The following is a 13,347-nucleotide window of genomic DNA, read 5'->3' on the forward strand; positions in this document are numbered from 1 at the left end:
ACTATGTTGGTACCAAGGGTAAGGGACGAAGAGAACCATTTTCCTACTCGCAGGAAGTAAGCTGACCAATAGGCAAAGTCCTTGTCCACCGGTGGTTAACGGAATGTTAAGAACAATAGTAACAAGGTCTTACTGACAGGGTTGTACACCAAGGTGTTTACATAAGTAGGGCATTATTACTGCTTAGATAATATAAATCACAAGAAAGGTTAAATAAAACAATTGAAAGGAAAATGTTATTATCGTATTAAACAGACCAATGGGAGGGAAATTGTGCTTATACCCGACTATCAAGAGTATATCTTTCCCAAGGAAAATCAGAGCATGATATACATGATAGGGCTCCAAGTATGAAACCATTTAGACTAAGGGGCAAGGAATCATGAAGTTTTAACCATACAATGGTGTCTGGAAAATTGATCAAGAAAAGTTTAGCATTGCGCTTCCAATGTTCTTGTTGAAGATCGGAGTACCGCTGGCATGGTTCGGGATAGCATTGACATGGTCACCAGGTAAAGGTCAGACCTTGGATACAAAAGGATCCGTTGCAAACAACTTATAAAATAAGTCATACAATTTCAGGAAGGAAAAGATGAGGATGTGGCCAACAGGCTCAGCAACAATCCATCGAGATTGTCCATAAACATGGAGTTTCACAATTAAGTGAACATGGTGATAGTATTGGAAACAACAATGTATATAAAGAAGTATGTTCGATAACATCCATAATTAAACATTGAATGAAAATGCAGCTAGAAATATGGACCAAGTAGAATGGTAATTCAATAACCAAAAGACCTAGAATGAAACTATCGACCATTCACTTCAAATCAATAGGGTCGATAGAAGTTTTGAATTCACACATCATAGTTCAATTGTTAGTATTCTGGTTAGAAACAACATGGGGACCAATAAATGAATGGAGATGGCAAGAAGTATTACTATATCAGGAATTCCTTAAGAGGTGGAGCAATTCTCACAACATCATTGACATAAAATACAGTAATACTCCAAGGTAGAATCGAGCATAAGCTTAAATAGCAAGGAACTCCAGGTACAACACAAAACATGAACAGTTTGTTGGAGGGAAGACAAGAGTGTCATCAATGGTAACATAAATTATTAAGGGGCAAGGATGGTATTTATCATAATGAATTCGATTGATATCCTGGATGAGTTCAGAATGTTGATGATGATCATGACACATTTGTCAAGAGGTTTCATGAAGATGTAATCGATTGTCGAGAACATTAAGCAAAAGGAATGATGAAGCGAAAGGTTATCGAAACAATAGATAAGTTTGCAATCTCAAGATCAAAATTGTCTTTCAAGACAACCAATAAGATGTTGAAAGCTAGAGGTAAGCTTAGTGTATTGTTGGAATTGTGTTCCGGGAATGAAGGACATAGATAGCATGGTCAAGTTTTTAGCAAGACGATGATGAAGTAGCCAATCAGTTGGGGATGACATAATCATGTTCAAACTTGTAAGAAATGAAGATTACTAAGAGTTGTTGAATCGCAGTGCGGACTCGATTCAGTTATCAGTGTTCCTGAGTGTCTAAAAACTCAGAACCCAGGGAAAAATTGGAATCAGTGAGAAATAATGGTTGATGAAGAACTCATAAGGAGTTATCTAGTTCCGTGATATTCTCGAGATACCAGAGGGTAAAACTCGAAGGTAGAGCAGAGTAGAGGTTGGACCGGTGAAATGATCTGCAGAAGACAAGTACTTTAACTTCTCTAAGAAATAGAAACAAAGGAGAACAATCCTAGTCGGAACCACGGTTTCAAAGCACAAAACCCCAGATATCACTACAAAAAATGACACATCCGTGACATTTTGGGCCGAACGAAAAAAATTCTGTCATACTTATGACACTTCTATGACAATAATTGTGACAAAACCGGTATCATCATAGATGTGGTGGGCTCCTACTTCTATGACAAAAAATCATGACAGAAAATGGGCTTTTCGTCCTGGGCGGGCAGGAGACACAGCTGCATGACATTCTTTGGGCCGTCCATGACGGAAAAAACCGTGGTAGAAGCGAGGGCGAGGAAAAATTTCGGGAGTTCCCAGTTATGGTGGGTGGTCGGGGGCCAAGTGATGCGCGTTTCTCTTGTACACGTACGCGCATGTGTGCGAGGCGTTGGCTCTAACTGAACTCGAGCGAGGCGTTGGGCTCTAACTGAACCCGAGCGATTGCACTGCAGGTTACTGAACCCGAGCAATCGATCGATAGCTATTAACTGAACCCGAGCAAGCGATTCCTTCGCTACTGCTGCTAACTTAAGCCGATCGATGCTGCCTCTGGGATGAACAGCGAGCATTGCGGGGGGGGGGGGGTGGATGAACAGTGAGCGGTGGCATTGCCTCTAGGTGAACGGGACCCGGATCGATCGAGCCGGTTGGGGCTGGATGAACAGGACCCCGTGGAGGGCTGGATGTACAGTAGACGATGGAGGGGTGCCCGTGGATGGGTGGTTGAACAGTAGCCAGTGGAGTAGCGCGTGGTGGAGGCTGGATGAACAGGAGCTCGTGGAGACTAGAGGAGGTCGACGGTAGCCTGTGGAGGCTGGAGGAGGTCGACGGGGGAGATGAACAGTATCCCGTGGAGTCCCATTTTGCGGTACGCCACACCCATCCCGATGAATAGGACCCCCGTTTCGACCATAGCGCTCCAACACAAGCATGTTTCATCCGTTTTGCAGTACGCGACACCCCATCCGATCAACTGGACCCCCGTTTCGACCGTAGGAGGTCCGTTTCCTTCATTTTGTGGTATGCGAGACCCCTCCCGATGAACAAGATCCCGTTTCGAACGTGGCCGGTCGAACACAAGGCTATTTCCTCTATTCTGCGGTACGCCAGGCCTCGTTTCCATCGCCTGTTCCGTCCAAGCCCTCCCGATAAACACGACGACGCATTCCGTTCCGACCCAGTCGGTTGGCTCCCCATGAACACGACACGTTGTTTCTCCATTCCGACCCAGCCATGTACACGAGCCCTGGCCGTACGTATGCGTGAGTAGGCGTTCGAGACCCCGCCTGTATGTACACATACGTGGCCGTATTTTCCTTCTTGCACACTGGCCGATGTACATACATGTACATGCTACGTGCGAGCCTCTACTACAACACGTGCGCGCCTCTACATCCACCAGTAGGTACGTACATGTTCGCGACCAGAATGACAATGCTGTGTATGCTTCGACTAGGTGGGTCTCGACTGTCAGGCAATTCCTTTCGTGCGAAGATGTAGCTGGTGGGTCCCACCAGTCAGGGAGGCGAATCGTTTTTTTTTTGCCCGGACGCACTTCCTTGCTTGCGAAGATGTAGCTGGTGGGTCCCAGCAGTCAGGGGGGAAACATTTTATTTTTGCAAAATACAGTGGCCCGTCCGTTGGATCCCTGCTGTCAGGTGGAGGTATCATTATTTTCTGCGTAATAAGGAGGCACTTCCTTGCTGCGGTCGTGGACCCAACTGTCAGCCTCTCCACGTATAGTCCACGTCCGATGGAAGTCGTTCCTTGACCATGTTGACCATGCCGCGCCGAGAGCACCAGGGCGGTGGACGACGGCGAGGCCTAGGAAGGGGACGATGCAGAGACGGGGAATAGTAGGGGGCGGTGAGGCCTCCGCAGCAGCACAGTCGGCCACGGGAGGCAGGAGCAGGCAGCATGCCTGGCGCTGCTTTGGGCGGCTGGAGCAAGAAGCACAAAGGTTGAAGAAGCACTATGGCCGTTGGATGGACATCGTATGGTCACTGGAGCTAGAATCGTTCATATTGACTAAGTTGACAAAGCCCTCCGTCCCCGTCAACTGAGTAGGCCCACATGTCAGTCTCCCACCAAGGTGGGTCCCATCTAGCAGGGGGAATATTGATTATTTTGTGCGTAATAAGGAGGCACTTCCGGTGGGTCCGAGCTGACAGCGGGGGTAATGTTTCTTCACAAAATACGGTGGCCCGTCCGATGGGTCCCAGCAGTCAGGGCGGAAACGTTTTTTTTTGCGAAATAAGGTGGTCCGTCCGGTGGGTCCCTGCTGTCAGGTGGAGGAATAATTATTTTGCACGTAATAAGGAGGCACTTCCTTGCGGCCGCCGTGGACCCAGCTGTCAGCTAATCCACATACAGTACTCTTCCGATGGAAGTCGGTCGTTCACCACGTTGACCATGCTGCGTCGAGAGCACCATGGCGGTGGAAGACAGTGAGCCCTAGGAAGGGGACGACATGGAGCCGGGGAAGACGCAGCAGTGGAAGCTCGTGCGGAGAGGAGTATGAGGGTTCACTGGTTCAGCTGCGGTGTGAGGCTGCCATCGCCGCAGAATAACAGGGGGTGTGGGTGAGTGGAGGGATGGCCTGGCCAGCGGTGGGAGTAGTATGGGGGCGGTGAGGCCTCCGCGGAAGCACAGCCGGCCACGGGAGGAAGGAGCAGGCGGCACGACCGGCGTTGCTTTGGGCGGCTGGAGCAAGAAGACCAGAGGTTGAAGAAGCACTAGGGCCTTTGGATGGACATCGTACAATCACTAAAGCTAGAATCATTTATATTGACTAAGTTGACAAAGCCCTTGGTACGCGCCCACTTAGTAGGCCCACAGGTCAGCGTCCGAAACGGCGCGCACCAGATGTCAGGGGGAGGAATCATTTTTTGGGCGGCCGAAGCTAAGAATATCCGAGATTGAAGAAGAAGCATGACATCCTTTGGATAGACATCCAACGGCCACTGCTGCTAGAACCGTGTGTTGACTATAATAAGTTGACAAAGCCTTGCATACGCGTCAACTTATTTTTTTAAGGGGACGCGTCAACTTAGTAGGCCCACAAGTGTGTGGCAGAGAACTAATAGCCCATTTGCGATTTGTAAGAATGTACAACCCATTTTTGAATTCTAATGGAATTTACTACAACCCATTTACAGTTTGTTAAAAATACAACCCATTTTCTAGCTAGGACAACGATTAATAATTTCAACCAACCGTTGAAGACAGAATTCAATAAAATTTCCCACATTTTGATGGGATCCGAAATATTTTTATCCCAAAATTTCTAGTCAGATTAAATATAAATTTGTATTACGTAAAAATCCAACAAAACATTGCGCACAACAATGAAAATTTAAGATTTTGAAAATCCATAATTAATATTTTATAAACTAATTTCGTGTTTGGTGCATTTTTTATAGTTACTGCCCAGTTTTTATAATTACATCCCATTTATTATTTTTAAAGCCCATTTTCCTGTTAAGCCTAATGCATCCCTCCTAGGAAAGATTTGCAGCCCAGCGGGGCGGAGAATAACAAGTTGACCTTGCCTGGGTATTCCTCAAAAAAATGTATAGCTGGGCTAACCATTTTCATCTTGAAAAAATTAATATCTAGGCTGGATATCTGGCCTGGGCTAGACGGGCCACAGCCCGCCAAGTTAATACCCTGCTCTCCTCTGAACAACAATGAAATCATCGCCAAGAAAAACTCTGCAGTGCTCACGCCTCAAAAACACAAATACTGCTCGAGCTGCTTGGTCCCAGCTGTCGGCCGCACCTTGTGCAATTCTCTCGTTTATATTGACTACATAGGTTGACAATGGTGTGGGACCGTGATGTCAGGAAACCAGGAGGAAGCAAAAAAATATAGTTGTACATAATAAGGAGGCACTTGTGTACGTACGGCTATGGCCCTAGTGAGTCCCTAGTGTCATCCAGTCAAAATAAAGTCATCTCCTGAATCCTCATGTTCGTTGACGATGTTAAAAATGCTCGGCGCCACAGCGAGCTCAACAACTCGAAGGACGACGGAGAGGGCCTCATAGGCCCTACGGATGGTCTAATACAGCGCCCGTTCCTCATTCAGGAAGCCAGGATCGTCGGACACCTATGAGCACCTTCGAGTAACCGAGACGGCGTGAAATGGTAAGGCCGCGCTTGGGAGCTGTGGTTTATTTCAAACCTGTATTAACATACAAGTGTAATTTACTCGTCATCGGAAACAACGCGTAAAATACAGGCGTAATGAAACCGACGGCCCGAGGTCTGTAAGTAAAACCGGCGGGTTACACATGTAATTTGTGAGACCAGTGTATATTTTACGAGCACTGCTATATGGACGACATTACCAAATGATACATGCACGACGTGTGTATCATGCCATCCATGGGCAAGGCTGAAACAACAGGTAATGGATGGATTAGCCATCGCCTGAGTGTCGTTCAGCATTTTTATCGTGTGTGAAGTACTTCTGATATTTTACTAGTCGAAATCGACCAACCAAGCGTTTCACCTGAGACCATCTTCTTTTATTTCCAAGCGGTTTTGGTTGGAAAATGACGATCCAATCACGGCCTAATATCATGAGTTGGTCGGAAGATCATATGGTTTCACGTCTAACCTACCCGACTTGTCGTATAGGCTATGAATGAAACATAAGATGATGAACTTCTTAAGCACGGAAACAACAGAAGAGGATGATCTTCTTAACAAGAAAATCACTGGCATTAGATCGACATGCAAAACAATACGAAGCATTATTGTCAGGAGGCACAGTGAACAGCTCGTGATGCTGCATGCCACAACATTCCAAGCTCAACTTTGCAATCAAACACAAGGCCTAGCATTACATAGACAATATTCAGAACAAACTCTTAACACAAGAATATCTCAGCAGAGTAACTATTTACTTCTAAACAGAACACAGGAATGGGGAAAAACAATCGATGCTGCATACAGCAAGGGCGTCCCACTCAAAAATATCAAATGCATGTCTTCTGGCTAACATCAATGAGCAAATTTTGATAAGGTTTTCCAATTCCAATACATTAAACTAACGTCTTCTTGCTAACATCAATGATTAAACTTTGACAAGCTTTTCCCATTCAAAATATGTAATGCCTATGATCATGGAGTCCTGTCGTAGCTTCTGGTACTTGTTTGGGCACTTTTTGCCCAGTGCACTCCACGTGTTGTAGAATTGCCAATTCTCTCTACAGAATGGTCATGTCACTAGCGTCTAATAATACTCTGTAAAGCTTCTCAGTCATTCCTTCTGTAATGTAGCGCAAACAGTGACTGCTTCTTTATGCAAAGTGGAAAGACCAATTGGACCCAGTAATGCAGCAGTTTGCCTTGGACACATTGGCTCCTTTTGTGCAGTTCAACTAAAATCGAAGTCAAAATAAAACCGAGCTTTAAATTTGATATCCATGTAAGCAACAATAGGTATAAGGGAAACCATTACTGAGAAATAACGGTTGATGACTTGTACTCCCAGAAGAAAAGCATCTACTGATCTACCTTATCTTAATGGGAAACAAAGCAGGAGAGTAGCAATTCTCCATCAGTGTGATTCATTCATATTAACTGAGACATTATCTTAACAATGCCTTGTTTCAACATGTATAAAGAACGACAAAGCAGAAAAGTACCATTCCTAAAACAATGCAACTGATTCATTTTAACAGAGACATTATCTTAACAATACCTTGGTTAAACATGTAGAAAGAACTACAAAGCAGGATAGTACCATTCCTAACAAGTGTTGCAGTTTTGAACTAAGATTCAGTAGTTAATTAATTCTGAGAGTGGCATTGCTTAATTTTACCAGCGGCATTAGATTAACGAATAGCATAAACAGTTCCAGGGGAGAGTGGGCGCAACAAAAATATGTGCTTCCGTCTACTTATAAAGGGGGTGATGCAGAGTTTGTTGTAACAAAGCAACAAGCATCATGTCTGGGTTGGTCCCATTTTTGTTCAGTACTTAATGGGAAAAGACAGCAATACAATAGCTTCAATTCAACATTTATTTAAAACAGTACCAATACAACTAGCACAACATCTCAAAGCACACTACACAATCATGTGGATGAAGGCCTGTACTGACCTTTCATGAGAACACCGGGATAAAATACGAATCTGCCAACACGAATAGGAAATCCAATCTCATTTTGTGCAGTTGCACTGAAATCAAGCAAAGTGTTTCGTGTAGCGAAGCAAAATGTCGCAATAGCAACAAGTTGAATAGATATCCCTGTTTAAACAGAGGCAAAAAAGGAATCAATTACTGGCTAATAAAGGAGGATGAAACATGCGGCCACAAAAATGGTAATCCCGCCAATCCCTAACAAGTGTTGCAGTTTTGAAATAAGATTCAGTAGTTAATTCTGAGAGTGGCATTGCTTAATTTTACCAGCGGCACTAGATTAACAAAAAGCATAAACAGTTCCAGGGGAGAGTGGGCACAACAACACCATGTGCTTCCATCTACTTATAAAGGGGGTGATGCAGAGTTTGTTGTAACAAAGCAACAAGCATCATGTCTGGGTTGGTACCATTTTTGTTCACTACTTAATGGGAAAAGAGAGCAATACAATAGCTTCAATTCAACATTTATTTAAAATAGTACCGATACAAGTAGCACAGCATCTCAAAACACACTGCACAATCATGTGGATGAAGGCAAGTACCAACCTGTCATGATGCTCACAAGATCAACTACGAATCTGCCAACACGAATAGGAAATCCAATCTCGTTTTGTGCAGTTGCACTAAAATCAAGCAAAGTGTTTCGAGTAGAGAAGCAAAATGTCGCAATAGCAACAAGTTGAATCGATACCCCTGTTTTAACAGAGGCAAAAAAGGAAACAATTACTTGCCGATAAAGGAGGATGAATCAAACGTGATAGAAAGAAGCATCTAACTTATCTTGGATGGAAAACAAAGTACGATAGTAGCATTTCTAAAACAGTTGCATTGATTCATATTAACAGAGACATTCTCTAAAAACAACATCTATTAAAAAATGTAATTTACTTTTAACAGTGGCATTGCTTCAATTTTCCGGCGGTATTCTTAGATTAACAATAGCAAAATAGCTGTATGGATATGCCAGCACCATGTGCGTCCACATGTATAAATGGGTGATGCAGAGTATGTAGCCAAGCAGCATATATGCGTTGGTCCCATATTTGTTCTCTTTGAACTTTCTTCCTATGTGAGGGCAGCAAATCTAGTCCTCCACAAACTACCCGACCCCCAGTTTCTTTCCCTTTTCAACAAAGAGATCGGTTCCTTACAGATGTGTGTACTGGGTTACCCCCTTTTTCCCTTTTTGACCAACAGAGCGGCTGGATAGCTAGTCTGTAATACTTTCCGTCCCTCCTTTCCTCATTGAACCATGTCCTAGATTCTTGCTCCAGCCCACCGCACTCTTCTTTCCTCTTTGAACCAAGACCTAGATTCGACTACAGATCGAAAAAGATCCACATGCAGCTAGAGCAACGACGGTTTCAAAGAAACTTATACCTTAGGGTCGTCGGGATGTGGCAAGGTGTGCAGCGGCAGGCCGGATCTGCCCACACTACGTATGGCAGTGAGGAAGAAGGGGTTGGTGGCCCTCCCGCACCAGCACTGGGTGAAAGAGAACAGCTTAGCCGGCAGTGGATTGCCTCCCTCACCGAAGGCGATAGAGTGAACGCTGCACCTCCTCCCCTTCCCGGTGCGACGGGATACGGATGCCTCCTTCACCAGCTGTGAGGGGGGAGAGAGACACAAGAGGCCAATGTAGTCTTGTTTAGATCTGGTGAAGAGAGGGTGAGAGACTGTGAATATAGCAAACCCTAGCAAATGAACGCTGAGCCTCCAGCGTGTATACATATATGTAGTGCGGCGAGAGTGTGGAGAGTGCAAACCCTAGCGAACAAGCGCTGAGGCTCCAGCTTATATATATACTACTGTAGTACGGACTGAGCTCCGGTGCCTTCACTGCACCTGATTTTGGCTGTATGATAGGTGAGCCAGCCACATTTTGGGCTCACCTGTCATAAACCCAAAGGCAGGTGCACTATGTCAATGAAGCTGCATCCATATAGTACCCTCGTGTATACGACTAATATATAGTGGAGTGGTTTTCTTATTCTCTCCATAACAATCGTTTTAAATTGTGTAAGTACGAAACGAAACTCTTTATTTAATGTACAGTGAAGAAAACTACTACTACTTCCGATGAACTAACGATCCACGCCCACACGTCCTGATCGCACTTCCTGTCCTTCACGTGCGGTACACTACCCCCCCCCCCTTAAGTGAACAACCACACATGCGCCAAATTATCGGAAACATGTGAGAGTGTGTACAAATAAAGAATTTTAATTTCAATTATCGGAAAGGTTTGAGAGTATTACAAAGTTTGACTTCAGTCAAATCTAATATGCGGAGTAAATAAAAATGGAGAGCTACAACGTCCATCCGGGTTTTTAGTCCACACCATTTTTTAAATCAAAGTTAATAGCTGGACAAATAAAATTACAGGGGAGCTGGAGACAAAGTTGTGAGAAGGCTTAGAAATCAATACAAAACTTATGCTCTTAGTACCAACGTCGATCCTTCTTCGAGGAAACATTTGGTTCATAGCCAATTGTGTGATAAAATTGCACCAACGTGAAAGACGACTGCGTCTCCAATGCAACCAAGGTGAACTGACGAAGGATATCATCTTTGTGTGTAACAAGCAAAGAGCACTGATGGAAGACATCTTGTTTTTCATTGAAAATCGATCAGCTTCACCAGCCGACGCAACCATGAGGTGCAACCATGAGCGTCGATAGGTCATCATGGTGATGCATCATCCATTTGGCATCAAGTTTGGGTGAGGCACCTATGAAGTTAGAAAAATCCTCACTGTGGTCTGTTTCTTCTCAGTAATCAAGCCCGAGGAAGGAAGAACCACATGGCAGAGGACAGTGAGGTGGAACAACAATGGCCATACAATTTTGTGCGGTTCCACTAAAATTGAGGAAGACATGCCCGGGTATGGAGATACGCATCGCTGTTTCCAAAAATATAACAAAGGGATATACTGTTGTTACTTTGTTTTACAAGATTAGCTACGACATCTCAATTGTCAATAAGAATTAATGAAAAGTACACGAACAAACAGAAGCATCATAATTATCTTGATGGGAACTAAACCAGGATACCCGAGAAAAAAAGCATTTCTTCATTTAACCAGTGATAGTACTACCACCATATGGACAATGACCACACAACCAGCATGTACTTTTTGTCGAAACAACATGTATAACTCCACCGAGGCATAAATCAAGACAACTTTTCGAGTGACATTTCCTCTATAATAGTACTAGTAGGTGATGTTGGACCAGCCGACGAACCCTAGCTACTATACATGGGGAGCTGGGGAGTAGTCGCATAGAAGAAAACCCGCATGCAGCAACCTAGGGAGCTGGATCAGTACAAGAAGTTATACCTTGGGTGGGCCAGATATCGTTTAGGCGGGCGGGCAGGATCTGCCCACACGACGGCAACGAACAAGGGAGCGAAGGATCTTCGCCCGTGCCAGCGCCGGCTACGTGAGGACAGTGCGCATCGGCTTCCTCCGTCGCCGACGGCGACAACGTCAACGCTGCACCTCCCGCAGCGGACGGGATTCGGCCGGATCTGTGACCACCGGTGAGGAGAGAGATAGAGTGGACACTGTCATCTTGTTTTGATATGGAGAGGGTGAGAGAGCGAGACGCGAGAAACTCTATCAAACAAGAGGCTATAATGGAGTAAAAAAAATCTCCATAGCAGTGGTTTTAAATAGAATACGCGTGTTCCCGGAAAAAAGAAACGAAAACGGACGGACAATTTTTTAACGTACCAAGACGAAAACTCGATCAAAAGCACGCCCCCGCTTCTAGGTCACGAGAGTCGTCGCGCACACACACATAGACATAGACATGCATATCCGTGTTTACGTAAAACTCCATTTCCATCTCCATCTCCAATCATATTTGTCCAACTGGCACATTATTTACATTGTTAATTATATAGCAATATTAATGTACATCATCTCTTGTTTGCGGACGTCCGGACCGCTGCCATGGCCGGTCCTGACCAACCCGAACCCTCTTCATCACCCGCGCGTGCTTGTCGCCCGAAACGGTTAGTGCCGCATTCATGCCCGGCTAGAGCGGACACGACCTCTCACTGGCACCGGCATTGAAGTGGCACGCCAGTCAAGAGAGCGTCTCCCGTGCCGCTTCCGGGTGCATGCGGCTGCTCCGCGTTCAAAGGTTGCAATAGTCGGCTACAACATGCATGTAAAAAGTTCTTGGGAGTCTGTGCTATAGCTAGCTGTCCTCCCCCAACTTGTTAATCTCTTCCAGTAGTGCTAATATTCCATGGCACGATCCATCGACAAGCAGGAGGGAAAGTTATCGTATACTTAGTTTGCGGTGAGTGGCATGCCAAGCGACCGTGTGGGGTCGAGCCGTGGAGGAGGGTGAGACACGAACACGACAGACGTGATTTAAATATTGGTTTTGCTCGATGGCGCGATCCAACGAAACGAAACGTTGGTTTCTCTCTGTTTCCATTTTTTCTCCGGAAAAACGAAAACTTTCCACTCCATTTTCATTCCTATTCCAAGGTTGCCCTGTTACAACATTCCATCAAATACAAAGGAAAACTAACTCGCATGTTGATGCATCTCAATGATTCACAGTCATAGCCAATATTTACTTCACAACTAAAGAAAAAAGTTGTGAGAGCGTGTACAAAAGAAAAACTACTAATGGGGTCACTACGACTTAAACCCTAAACCCTAAACATGATTTAATTTCCTGGCCAGGTAGAACCTGTCGAAGGAAAGACGGCTGGCACCCTCGGATCATACGATGCTTTTGTGCAGTTCCACTAAATCGACCTGAGCATCCCTGATGGCAAAGATACTGAAGAAGTGTGATTGGAATAATAGTACTGGCACTAGTTCATGAGACATAAACTCATCACAAGTAGAAGCTGGTAGAAGTAGAGAAAGATCAACATGGACATGGAGCTACGGCAGTGGAGCACGCCGGCTCCAAAAGTAAGATGGACTACCTGGGACGTCGGGCCGTAGCTAGAAGGGCGGCTGGGACGCGGCATCGGCCCATACCGTAGTGACCCCTGATTGGGATGCACCGACTATGGGTTTTCTCCCTCGTCGATGTCGACCGCGTCTACGCAGAACATTGTTCCCTTCCCCCAACTACGGGATCAGGCCCGTCGTTCTAGTCTTGTGAAGAGAGCAACCTAAGCAAGCAGGCTTGTAGCTTAGGCTCCTGTGTATATATAGTGGTTTTCTTTTTCTCTCCATATCAACCAGTTTATATTGCGTACATGTCATTGAAGAGTGAAATGATGGTTGCTTCTTCTGACTAACTTACTGTGTGATTTGACTGCTCCTTAGTGGCCCATAAACGTACTCCCCCTACGTGTATGCAATAGTCGCACGTACACATGGACGCAAAAATGCGTGCGACGCCCTAATGCATGCATGTCCGAGCACACGACGTAACACACACGGTCAC

This window comes from Triticum aestivum, chromosome 1B (genome assembly GCF_018294505.1).
Source record: "Triticum aestivum cultivar Chinese Spring chromosome 1B, IWGSC CS RefSeq v2.1, whole genome shotgun sequence".
In the NCBI taxonomy this organism is placed as follows: domain Eukaryota; kingdom Viridiplantae; phylum Streptophyta; class Magnoliopsida; order Poales; family Poaceae; genus Triticum; species Triticum aestivum.